The 13,521-nt window shown below is 36.2% G+C and overlaps 1 long non-coding RNA gene across 3 annotated transcripts; it reads right to left on the bottom strand.

Moving 5' to 3' along the window:
• Positions 1 to 4,826: 4,826 nt before the first annotated feature.
• Positions 4,827 to 8,244, bottom strand: LOC145134248 (uncharacterized). Of its 3 annotated transcripts, none has more exons than XR_013719031.1 (5): positions 8,002 to 8,244; positions 7,280 to 7,463; positions 5,678 to 6,135; positions 5,323 to 5,399; positions 4,827 to 5,056 (listed from the first exon to the last, which is right to left on the bottom strand). It is a non-coding gene; the product is annotated as an uncharacterized LOC145134248 (long non-coding RNA). The 3 variants fall into 3 exon arrangements; XR_013719033.1 differs by lacking the exon at positions 4,827 to 5,056 and adding an exon at positions 7,809 to 7,899 and having other exon boundaries at positions 5,161 to 5,399; XR_013719032.1 differs by lacking the exons at positions 4,827 to 5,056; positions 8,002 to 8,244 and adding an exon at positions 7,809 to 7,928 and having other exon boundaries at positions 5,161 to 5,399.
• Between the last annotated feature and the right edge of the window lie 5,277 nt (positions 8,245 to 13,521).

The following is a 13,521-nucleotide window of genomic DNA, read 5'->3' as shown; positions in this document are numbered from 1 at the left end:
TCGTGAGACGGTAATATCATATAAGTCTTCAAACCTAGAGATATGATTTGTTGCCTATGAGTTGGTTATGCATTGATTGCACGAAAACGCATTGGTAACTCGATGTTATAAACCGTGCCTTTGTGTGTAATTCAACAAATAGTAGAGCAAACATATGAGTCGAAGTTTATCTGTTCCTTCTAGGATTAGAAGCGATATCTGGGTCCCTCGATGATTTTGTTTTGACCTATGTATCGGGCCCGATCAGAACTAAATTGATGTGTTCAGTTAAGTTCTATGTCAAACAAATCAGAAATCGGGAAACAAATGCTGGACAATAAGCAAGACCATGTTCCATGTATTTGTCCGGCTGATATCTAGAACAAATGATTATATGATCACTTATCTAAAATGACGCTTCATAGTTCAACAGAGTTTTAAGAGCTACGATTACTGATCGGTTCCTAAAGTCATACTTGCAACTATAGTTATTAGACTTATCCAAGTGGGAGACTGTTTGAGATAGTGTCTAAGTCCATAACTATATTTGGTATGTACTTGACCCGACCCGACATGGTCCATTTGGGTTGCACTTCACCCGAACAATTTACGAATAATCTTTTGAGAATAGTATAAGTTATGATTTATTAATATATTATAAGTTCTAATATATTAATATAAAATCATATTATTTAATTAGTGTTGATCTATAATTAATTTAGAATTAATTTAGAGATCAAAAGTATGACTAATTAAATATGGGCTCTTGTATTTATATAGTGTGGGCTAATGCTTATTTGGAATGGGCTGGGCTTGCATGGAAAGTCCATGGATACTCCATGGAGCTTTAACCCATGGATCTCATGGAAATGAAAAGACATGGGTATTAGGGTTTACATGGATGTAACCCTAATCCACCACACTATATGAAGGAGGCTTTGGTTCTTGAAATTGGACTAGTTGATGTGTGTAAACTAAGAGGGCCGATTTCAAGAAGGTTGTGACTATTCTCTCAAGTTTCCAAGGTTGTGGTGATTTGTGACTTCCATTTGAGGCATCCACATTATTGGTGCTAGGCTCTCAAACTCCAAGCAATCAACTACTACTATAAGGTAAGTAATTCTACTAGTTTTATTTGATTCAAGTACCCCATGCCATGCTAGTTAGGATAAGAACCTTGGAAAAATAATTATTTGCATGTATCTTAGTCAAACATAGATCCAAGGTTTCTAGGGTTGCATGTACACCATAGGAGTGTTAGAATGCTCTTAACCCTTCAGTAAGGGCCAAAGGGTAAAATTTGGACTTAAATTGGAAACAAATTTGTAAGGAGGGGCTGAAGTCGATTATTTGAATCGAAGTTTGGAGGAACACGAGATATACCCGGTGACCCCCTTTACCCCACTGTTACATTGCTAAACCCTAAACTCGATCTACACATTCAGCCGCCACCATTGCTGAGGACGTTACCAACCGTCACCGCCATAGGAACCCTTCCCAACCGCCGATTGCACCACCGAGACCGACTGTCGTTCTAACCTCCGCCACCTTGTCGTCGAACGCCACTGTCACCTCCCTTGCTGCCTCCGGTGAAGTCGTGAATGGCTGGGAAGCCCCATCAAGAATGAAGACGGGGCTGTGAACGACGAACTCGAGTCGTGCGTGAACAGAATGCTCACGGTAAGGATATCCTTCAACTCCTTCATCGCTTTTAGCTGTAAGGGACTGTAATCGCCATTTTGGACGCTGCTGCCGTTGTTCGCCATTTCTGTGGCATTCCGGCGATGCCCTGCCACCTTGTAGGTGGCTGAATGTGTGTGTTCGACTTTAAGGGTTGTTTCCGAAGCTAACAGTGAGATATGTATGCTATTTGGGCAGGAATCAAGATAACCCAACACCGCCACCACCGTGAGGTAGTGGCTGTCATCTCCAACCACTATATGCTGCCACAAGTCATTGAATGAGTGCACAACCCGGTGTTGCTATGTTCCAGGCGCGTACATGCGTGGGGTTGCGAAACAGAAAAAAAATCAAGGAATACCACCATAGCTGCCATGGTGGCTACCGCCACCGGCCACCACAAGGGTGGTTGCGTGTGTGTGTTTATTTTAGTATAGTGTGTATGTTTATTTTGGGAGTTCATTATAAAAATTGTAAAAGCCAAAAGAATAATGAAAGAAACTTAAAACCACCACCGTGAGGTGGTGGCTGCCGCCTCCTGCCGCCACCGGCCGCCGTGTCGGGTGGTAGTGTGCTTAGTTGTGTTGGGATTGCTTGTTGGATGTTTGGACAATGACTAAAACCCTAATGGGCCTATTAAACCCTAATGGGCCCAATGAAGCCCTAATGGACCCCAAAAGCCCAAACATATGACTAAGGGGTGTAATAAACCCTAATTGACCTAAGGAAAACCCTAATGGGCTTAAGGACTTGGTTTTGGGTCTATTAGGCTAAGGTGGGATTGGAAACCCTAATTAGGGTTTAGAAAACCCTAATATTGGATTCATGGGCTTGAACTTATCGGGACCCACGTTTGGGCCATTAGAATGGAAGTGTGTGTGTATTAAGCCCAATCACACCACATGATTTATTTAGAAGAGTGATGGACTTAATGGATTAAGTCCTTAATGGGTTAAGTGAGAAACACTTAACCCTAATCGTCATTTTATGTGAAACCCTAATTTCACTTGGGTTTATTGTTGGGCCTCTTTATTGGGCCTTGATGATTGGGTTATTAATGGGCCATCCAAAGTCAAGCAATTGGACTAGAATAATTTAATGGGCCTAGGGTAAGGCCCATGTAAGGGTTTTGGGCCCAATTTGGAAAATTGGGCCATAGTTTGGGCCTTTATGATTATGTGATATTGGGCCATTAGAATGTTGAATGTTGGACTGGACTAAATGGTTGGGCCATATGTTGGGCTTTGATTCCCAGTTGACTTTGGGCCTATGGATTGGGTCTTGGGCTTGAATAAGCCAAGCTTGGGGTAATGTAGTAATTATCCAAAGAATGAACTTATGGTTGTGTGTTGGGACCCAACTATTAATTGGGTGTTATTTTGATGTTAACAGTTCGGGAATCTGTCATCCAGCAGCTGGGGTTGAGTCTGCGGGACTTCAACAGTGTGGGGTTGAGTCTACGGGACTTCAGCAGTGTGAGGTGAGTTACCTTCCAGTAGGAGTGGGTCTATGGCCACAATGCCGGCCCACTAGTAGGAATCGGTTGTTAGATGATTGTCTTTATGATAATTATCTGGTGTGTTGTTATCTGATGTGCTATATGTGCTAGGATGCTATGACATCTGTGTTAGTAGTGGTAGGGGTGATATAGCCCTAGTTACCGGTTGAAAGATACTGAAGGGGTAGATAGTACCCATGCATGCCTAGCAGTATGATCATGATATGTTATTATGTGGTAGTAGTAGGGGGTGAAATAGTCCCCGGATACCGATTGAAAGATACCGAAGGGGTAGCTCGGGCACCCAGATATGTCTGACAATATATTCATGTATGTTATGCTATGTTATTATGTGGTAGTGGTAGGGGTGAAAATAGTCCCTGTTTACCGGTTGAAAGATACTGAATGGGAGGTTAGCTCCCGGTTACCGGTTGAAAGAGACCGAAGGGGAGGCCAGCACCCAGATATGCTAGGCGGTTACTGGTTGAAAGAGACTGAAGGGGAGGCCAGCACCCAGATATGCTAGGTGGTTACCGGTTGAAAGATACCGAAGGGGTAGGTCGGGCACCCAGATATGCCTAACAGTATGTTAGTAGTATGGTATGTGGTATGATGGGGGAACTCACTAAGCTTCGGGCTTACGGTTTACAGTTTTGGTTTCAGGTACTCGTTTTTAAAGGAAAGGAGCCGGTTCGATCGCAGCGCATCACACTATGGTTCTCCGCACATGAGATATTTGGGGATTACACTCTGATATTGTTTTATGATAACATGTTTTGATTACTTTTACTTTGGTTTTGACATGACATGATATTATGGATGTTTTCTTATACTGTTGGTTGTATAATAACTTAATTAAAACGAAATTTTTGGCCTTGAATTTTGGGATGTTACAATATGCTAGGATGTTATTATGTTGTAGAGATTTGTTAGATCGGTATCTTGGTATATTGGATGTTAGCATGTGGTAGTGATCTGTAGATCTGCATGTTTGTCTGTTGCCCGGTTATATGTTTATTTGTTATGTGTATGTCGACATGTTATGGTTATGGTTGGGTTGAGGCGGTCCTGCTTTGTGCTGAAGGCCAAGATACCTGAGTTGGACCGGATAGACTGTAGCCCTGCGAGGCGATCCCGTCAGGCCGAAGGCCCGTCAAGCGGCTCGGCTAGGTTGTAGGCCCTGCGAGGCGGTGCAGTTATGCCGAAGGCTCGGGAGCGGTCCATATAGGTTGTAGGCCCTGCGAGGCGGTCCAGTCAGGCTAAATTCTCGGTTAGGCATGTTGTTTGTTTGATATGTTTTATGAGGTGGTAATTTGGGGGAACTCCGTAAGCTTTGGGCTTACAGTTTTAGTTTATTGTTTCAGGTCATGGGAAGGCGGAGGCATGACCGTAGACATCCTCCTGTTTTATGAACTTATGATTTTTGGATACTCTGATATTGATAAACACTTTGGAAATAATGATTTTGTAAACATGTTATGATTATTGGATGTTTTGAAAAGTATAAATTTGTTTTTATTTTTGAGATGTTTCAGACAAACTTCTGATACATGCATAAAATTAAAATGAATCGACCTTAAGAAATCAACCATTTTTCTATTTGTTTTGCGTGCTTCAACTGCACCTGATGGTTTCAGATCTAGATTAACACATGAGATCCAAGAGTTGGTAGTCCCGAAGCACTAGTGTAATGTTAAATGATTTATTACTGAATGTCAGTTTATGTTCTAAGAATCATTAATACAATGAAGGTAACATGCTATTGCTTTCGTTCAACCCAATTGTTATAAATAAAAAATTAAAAAGGGAATGAACTTACAGATTCGAAAGGCCTTATAAAAATTGTTTTTTTCTCTATTGACATCTATATTAGTAGGATCCAAATGATAGCTTTCCAAACTAAAAGAATAAAACAATAATTAGTTTGACCGAAAAACTCCAAAACAACAAAAACCTACTCATACGTATACATACATTAGCTAAGAATGTAACGGCATTGATTTAATAGGACCTTGGCATATATATACCATCTAGCAATAGCATTACTCTATTTTTATACATGTAATTGGATATCAACAGCACTTGAAAATTGATTACATATCATAATTCATTGTAAAAGTCAACATAACTTAAAAAGAGTCAAAAGGTCAGAAAAATCATCTAACCTTCCATGTCAACAGGCATAACAACACCATCTTTGTATTTGATCCCAATGGCAGATGTAGCTGTTACATGTAGGAACCTATTTCAAAAGCCAACACTATTTCTCATAATGGTTTTCCCATTTCTCAAACATATTGTTTATTTAGTCTAAATTTGGAAATCCAAATTCAATTTAATTTATGACTTCTCAAAAATTGATCAAGTGGGTGACAGATTTCTTAAAGGTGTCTTCCACTACCAATTACCAAATTTTATGGATGAAAATATAGATGATAACAAATCAAAAATGTTTTCAAACAATAGGAAATTAATTTTAGAAAGCATATAAGAAATTTGTTTATGGCAGCAATTTCATACCTCAATTTCTTGTCTTCAACTCTGAAGGGAATTGTCACTGTTACCCTACTTAAGTATAAATTTTATTGCTTGAAAAACGCATATCCATATCTTGTACGATCAACATGCATAAAAAACTTTGAATCTTCAATAAACAGAGAAGATATGGTGAGAAACAGAGACAAAATCAAGAAGCTGAAATAATGGAAAGAAGGGAGAAGGGGTCTCTAAGAAGCAAACAAATTTTACAAAATTGTACGAATCATTCTTCTTCAAATCTCATTCAGATCATGTTTTTCTTCCATATCACCCTTTTCTTGCAGTAAGTCAATCAAAAAAACCCATAATCGTGTTGTTGCATAACTCCTTTAAGAAATGTTCATAACTTTCATAAGCCTTGCTTGGGTGTGGTTTTCTTGTCCAAATTTGTATTTGATGGAATCTATCATGACAACATCTTGTTGATTAAATGTAATGACCTGAAAAACAATTTTTTTATAAAAAGTTTAGTTTCTACAAAATATTATCAAAATGAATTACAATTGAAACATTTTGAAGATTAAATAGCTAAAAGATAGATCCTAACAATTATTTGTTCATGTAATCTGATAAGTGTTACTAACATCACAAGAGATAGAAACTCGAAATTAGCAGGGGCGGAGCCAGGATTTTACAATGAAGGGGGCTTACATCAATAAGGTTAACCTATATTTTATAACCGGATAATGTAATATAGTCTATAATTTTAAGGAAAGATCTAAATAAAAATTAATACATACTTTGAAGATCTAAAAAAATTAATATATGCATACCGACTGTGTCCAAATCAAAATTTTTAATGATAAAAAGCAAAAGAAAAATTTTAAAAAAAAAAACCTAAAAGTAATAATTAATTATTTTATCAATGATAAAAATTAAAACTAACAGAAAAGTTATAAAAATTATCATCATAACAAAGTCAATAAAATAAACAAATGACAACTTATCACCCCATAAATGTTACTTACATGACAAGAAAACACAAAACTATATAGATTATTAAATACACGTTTTATAAAATATTATTTTATAAGACTTGATATCATCAACTTCTTGTTATTTATTATCAATGTGTTAACAAAACAGTAAAAATGGTATAAGAAATGTCAGTAGCTGTCAAAAAGCAATTGTTTCAACGATATATCATTTATTTTAAAATAAATCTATTCTATGTTGATAAAGGATATAAATGATATGCAACATTCAACCCTTGTTATTATGAAAATCGAAGTAATATTTATGAATTTAGTCATGCTGAGGGAAGTAATGTATATAAATTGGAAAAGTTGAAGGGAGTAATGTTATGTAAACTAGCAATGTTGAGGGGGGTAGAGCACCTGCCTGCCCCTGTACTCCCTCCGCCACCGGTAATTAGCTTAATTTTGCGAAGTAGAACCCAAAATAAAAAAATAAAAATAAAAACTCATTCAAAATTTTTTTTGGCATTATAACAAATACTTGAGCTGCAAAAAAATTGTAGTTCAAAATTTAAAGAAACAACTCACAATAATGAATAAATACATGACGTAAGTCATATATAGAAACATAGTAATCAATTGAAATTAATTAGAAAAAAACACATACCTTTCGAGACCTCATTATTCTCACAATTTTGAAGGCGACATTCTTATTCTCCTTTCTTTCTCATTCATCATGTTGACCTATATATACTTCCAGCTATGCCTAAAACAATTACCAACACAATCTGGAATGTGTCCATAGCAGTAGCTTTCGATTCCGCCACTCATGTACTCATGCCCATCTTGGTCTGATCACATTAAAACAACCTAATGTCAGTCCCTCATAATCAATTGAGTTTAATCAAGAAGTAATTCTCTTCAACATTTCATCGAACACATGGCATGCTAAATTGACCTAAAAATAAACTTTGATGAGACTACAATACTTGTGCAAATAGCTTTTTGATTTCTGGTCTTAAGATTGGGGGAATCATACTGAAATCATCTCCAAACTGATAAAATATATCTATCACAAACCAACAAATCATGTCTAGAAACTCCTAAAATTGATCCCAGAAAGCTCAAAATCGTGTGTTCGAACTTCAAAACTGTGTGTACATACATTAAAAGTCAAGGCAAAGATAATATAATACATGAAGATTATCAGAGGAGAACACGAAGTCACTTGGAATTGCCACTGCACGACAGTCAGTAAGCCTTAATTTTGGGATTGTTGTTGGTCGACTTTGATGGAGCGGTTACAATAAACCCAAATAAATCTGTCAAAATCATTATATAAACAATAAAAGAAGCAGACGTGGAAAGGTAAAATGGATTTAAAGATACCTTAATGATGAGGCGGCGATGGTGGGTGATGTTCATGTGTCGGTGACGAAGGGTGATGACGATGTGTCGGTAAGGAGGAGGGCGATGCTGAGTAGTTGGTCGCTACTGTTGATATTGACGATTCTGTTGTTAGTCATGGCTTATTTACATAGTCAATGGCGGTGGAGGTCATGTTCAATCTATATCTATTTCTATCCGAACATACACACAAATACAAAAAGACACACACCGTCTCAAATTGGAGACACATGTAGACAAATAAGCCGAACACAGATGGCCAACATGCAACAGATATAGAGCCATCGATCGTCTCAAAACCGGTCGGTGATCCAAGAAAAACCGGAAACCACGGTTACTATTCATAAGCATGTTATGCTTTTCATATGTATATTAATTGGCTTATGAATAATGAAGTTTATATAATTTTAGATTTTTACAACAAATATTTTTAATATTAACACATTTAGTCCCTATGATTTTGTAATTTATAGAAAAGGTCATTGTAAAGTTTTTGTTTTATATAAACAGTCTCTATGTTTAAATTTTTCATATGTTGACAGGATTGACCCATGTATAGAAAATAAATTATAAAAATAATCCTCGTCATTTACTGGAAAGCTCATTGTGCATTTTTTATAGAAATAGTCCATATGTTTAAAAAAATTACAAAAACTATCAGTACGTAATAGAAATTTTTCAGATTACTCCACCGTGCGCCACCCCATCCCCCCGGAAATATATCATCATGTTTCATCCGTACACTTTTTTTGTTTTCACACTTTGCCTATATGAGTTTTATATATTGGCAGGTTTGCTCCTTATATTTCCATAGTTAGGCAATTTCGTCCCCCATAATATATTGTCATATTTCGCCCTCGGCGAAGCGAGGGTAGTAACTTACAAGCTATCACTAAAACTAATTAGTTAAGTATTGTTATCTTAATTTCTTTCATAGTTGATAAATATAATCGAGACAACACTAGTAAGTCATATATATAATATATGTGACCTTTTGATTTAATTCATAACACAAAGTAATAAAGAAATCAAGAAAGTCTTACAAAATAATTTCCGCTTAATTCTATTTTGTAAGTTTGTACAATTTATTTATTTATTTTTACTTTTCCAAGTTTATATTATATTTCTTAAATAATATTGTTTATTATTCACATCTAACATTTTCTCTTGTTTAAATCTTTCATAATTATATGAAATTGAAGACGCTTTAAGTATTTGTTATATACTGACCTTGGAATTTTCTTAATAGTCGAATTATCTTGCATACTCTAGTTAATTAATGATTCATATAATATTAGTTGGATCGAAATATGAACACGAGACGCGTCAGCATAGGCGGATCCACCTTGGATCTCGGGGTAGCCCGGGATGCCCCTAAAAAGAAATTCAATAGTATAAGTTTTTCAGGAACCTGATACTCTCCACTTGCCGGAGTACTGAGCATACAAACACCACCATTAACAAATGTCGAGTTTCATTGTCAATCAGACCTTCACCTTTCTTTTCACTCTAATCTATGTCGATCTCTCTAAGAATATGAAACAGAAATCGCAAGTGGGTCACATTGCACCCTTGCTTAATGAAGTTCTCTCCTGATCTCGTTACTCACTAAAATCACCGGAGAAGCTCTGAAGTTCAATTCTCTATCTCTCTCTTTCTGTCAGGATTTGAACTCAAGGGGGAGGGGGATTGCACTATAACAGACATAATCGTGTATAAGAGGGTAGGGATAAAAGACTTTCGAATTTGTAAATATATGCAGGTCCAAAAATGGAAGAGAAAAGAGTTATGTCGATGCATAGCTGTTAAAGCGAAGAAGACAAATTGATTTCTGAATTAGGCTGTTTTGGTCCCTAAGGTTCAGCATCCTGACAAATTTAATCCCTCAACCTAACTTGCTTTACAAAACAAATTTCCGGAAAATACAATTTACACCCTGAACTTATATACTCCAAAAATTATTATTATTATTATTATTATTATTATTATTATCCATTTACATCTAAATATTTAGATGCATTTCATTTAACTAATTCACTTGCCAAACTTACAAAAGTTTGTCTTTAAAATTACGATTTTTTTTTTCTTATTTAACTAATTCTCTTGCCAAACTTTCATTTGAACTTTATGTCTAAAGAAATTTGTGGTCTTTTTTTATTATTATTGTATATTATACATTTTTTTTGGGATACCCCTTTACTTTGACCCTGCGTCCGCCACTGCACGTCACGGTTGAAGAGTTATACAAAATGTGGATACTTCATAGAACGCAACACGTCCCAAACCTTTATGCAACACATTTGTGCCGAAAACAGATTTTATAAATAAATCATCTCCTCAACCCTAGATGATATGCAACCTTATGCATCAAGTCAAGCAGCAATTTTTTAAGACCAAAACCTACGGGAAACTGAAGAACAAAAATGAAGCATTGTTTTTGAAGATCAAGAGTTGGCATCATTAGATCACCATTCGGTTTGCTTTATTACTATGTTTAGCAATACCAATATGTTTGTTTTCTATTTTCTAGCCATGACTGTGGGCTAATATCATATATTAATTTTGCTTCGATATAAATGAATCCCTTGGATTATGATTTGATCGATTAGTTTGAATTTAAATAGTTGTTTATTTTATTATTTGTTTTATCATAAAATGATTTTTATGTGTTAAAATTTTGATTTTTATTACCTATGGATGAGTTTTTATATAGTCTAGAGGACCAATCTGATCATATTAACTTGAATAATAATTGTTTTTATAACTATTAAATTGTTATGACTAGCGATGAACCAAATTCTATGTCATGTAATATGATTATGAACTATAATGTGTAAGATTAAATTAGATGACCACGTCGTGCATGAATTAATTATCATGACAACTGAGATTAATTATTAGATCAAATCATTCCTAATACGAACTTAAGATTGGTTATTTAGATAGTTAATTGTATGACCATTATGTTGAATGTTTATATAATTATTAGTATTAGTTAATCGGACTAATATGATTGATCATTATAGAAATCGGTAAAACAACTAATTTGAATACATTAGACTTTCTATGAAATCAATCATATTTAAGGAAGGGACTCGAGTCTAAGTGAAAATACTTTAAATATCTCACTTTAATCCAATCTTTAGTTTTAATTGAATTTAAACAAAACCAATTTTTAGTTTTCTATTTGATAATTTAATTAATAGTTTTAGTTTCTAAATCAAAATCATAATCATTCCTCTAGCGTTTGATACCTGGTATTACCTCATCTATACTAGGGTTAATGACCTAGAAAGGTAACATACTTCAGGTTTTGTCCACATTTATGTAACGATGCTTTTTTCGTACACATTTTCCAATTGAACTTGTTTGACTTGTTCAAATTAAGGAAATATGATTGGTAACCTTAGGTTTATGTTGATTTGGCAGCTTATGCGGCCTATTAACCCTCTCTACTAATCACTTATTTAACCCAACATTACTAGTGTTGATTTTTGCCCTAAAATGTCAATGACTTCTGCATTATTCTCCCCTCACATTTAAGGCATAAATTCACTCCTTGCTACTATGGCCTTCCATCTTGAATCCACACATCAAGGATAGAAAACAACCTAGGAAGAAAGTTCATGGTATGTCCAGAAGTGGAAATAGAAGTGGAAGTGGAAATATACATGTTGAAGAACTTTTTCAACAACCTATTCAACAACCTGGTCACACTTCAAACACCCTCATAGGAAGTGGAAATTTACATGTTCTGGAACATGTTCGACCACAAGATCAAGCTCCCAAAACTTCAGGAAGTTCAAAGAAAACAAGTAGAGAAGTACATGTATGAAAGAGGAAAGCTTCATAGTGTATAACCAAGGTTTCTCTACATAAGAAAGTTGTTCCCAAAACAGGAATTTGTTGTTTAATCCTTGATATGTGAATTCAAGATGGAAGGCCACAGTAGCAAGGAGTGAATCCATGCCTTACAGGTGAAGGGGAAAATGATGAAGAATATGTTGAGATTGTAGGGAAAAAAGTTGATTCTAGGGCAAAAATTAACTTATGTGTAATGTCCCATTTTGACATCAAAATTTTAATTTTTAATAAAATAGAACTTCTTATATTTAGAATACAAGTTAAGAAAAATCATTTGTTCTAGAGTACATTGTTTAAAATCAAAGTAATATAGTCAACACAAAATCTTTATTACTGCTGATGATTTTGTACAATCACGCCTTCGCCTTCCCACAATAACTGATGATACCGGAAAACAATAACAGCTGGGTAAGCACTAAGCTTAGTGTGTTCCCCCAAAATACCTTACATAACAAACATACAAGCATGCATATTGGGTCCACAGTCATCGTACTGGGTTACCCCGACCCACAATCACCGGACTCGATTGCCCCGTGTATGTTGGTCTGCTGCCTCAATCCAACCTCTCATCCCGCGCCTCCGTGACTATGACTTACAGTCGGCCCGTACCTGGTATCTTGTCCTACAACATACAGCAGAACCGTCTCAACCTCACTCATCACGATATGTCGACATATATAATCAACCAAATAATCTAGTACGTACATAAGACAATGCAAGTACAAATCTACCTGTCAAACAGCTCCCTACCGCCTACTCGACGCCTCACAAAACACTACTCTACTACCGGAAAATCTCCAAGGAACGCATAGCCTTATATAACAGAGATGAGATAGACACTCGAATAGATGATCCTACTCTAGAGCCACAACCAAACAAGGAACAAACAAGAGAGCCTAGATCAAGAGTTCTCATGCTATCCTACGTGGCTACATACAGCCTCTAGGGCATTCCACTAGACGATAACCAGTCTACTGGTACTCTAACCAATATACTACTACCCCTATATCCTAACATATATATATATATATATATATATATATGTAACATTTCACTACCGAACAATAACAACCTATACACAAGGATACGTAACAATAATCTAGTGGGCCGACATTGGTGCCTTCGACCCATATGTACAGTGAGGAAAACTCACCTGAATCAAAGAACCCAGAAACACTACGACACGCTCCTTTTTTGCACCGATAGTTCCCATGAACCTACTAGCACCAAAACATGGTAGAATCATAGTCAACATCCCAACTCCTTCACGTTTGACCCTAAGTCAAACTGGTCAAAAAGTAAACGTTCAACTTGGTCAAAGTCAATGCCACTTCGTGGCCATCCTTGGCCACGTCGTGGGAACGCAAGGTCAAACAGTCAACAAGCACTACATTGCCATGTGGTGGCCTTCCTTGGCCACGTCGTGGCAATTCCAGGACAAGACAGTCATGATTCTAAACTTCGCCATGTCGTGGCTACCCATTGCTATGCCATGGCTACTGGTAGAATGACATTTCTCTCATCAAGAGCTTAATCCTTACAGATCAAAGCTCATATTTCCATATCTACTCTTCCACCCTAACTTAATGGATAAAGTTTCCAAATTTATCCATTAAGATTCCATTCTAAGGCTAGATT

The sequence above is a fragment of the Lactuca virosa genome, chromosome 8, assembly GCF_052849685.1.
Source record: "Lactuca virosa cultivar CGN04683 chromosome 8, Lactuca_virosa_CGN04683_v6, whole genome shotgun sequence".
In the NCBI taxonomy this organism is placed as follows: domain Eukaryota; kingdom Viridiplantae; phylum Streptophyta; class Magnoliopsida; order Asterales; family Asteraceae; genus Lactuca; species Lactuca virosa.
This window is presented reverse-complemented; position numbering and strand designations above follow the sequence as displayed.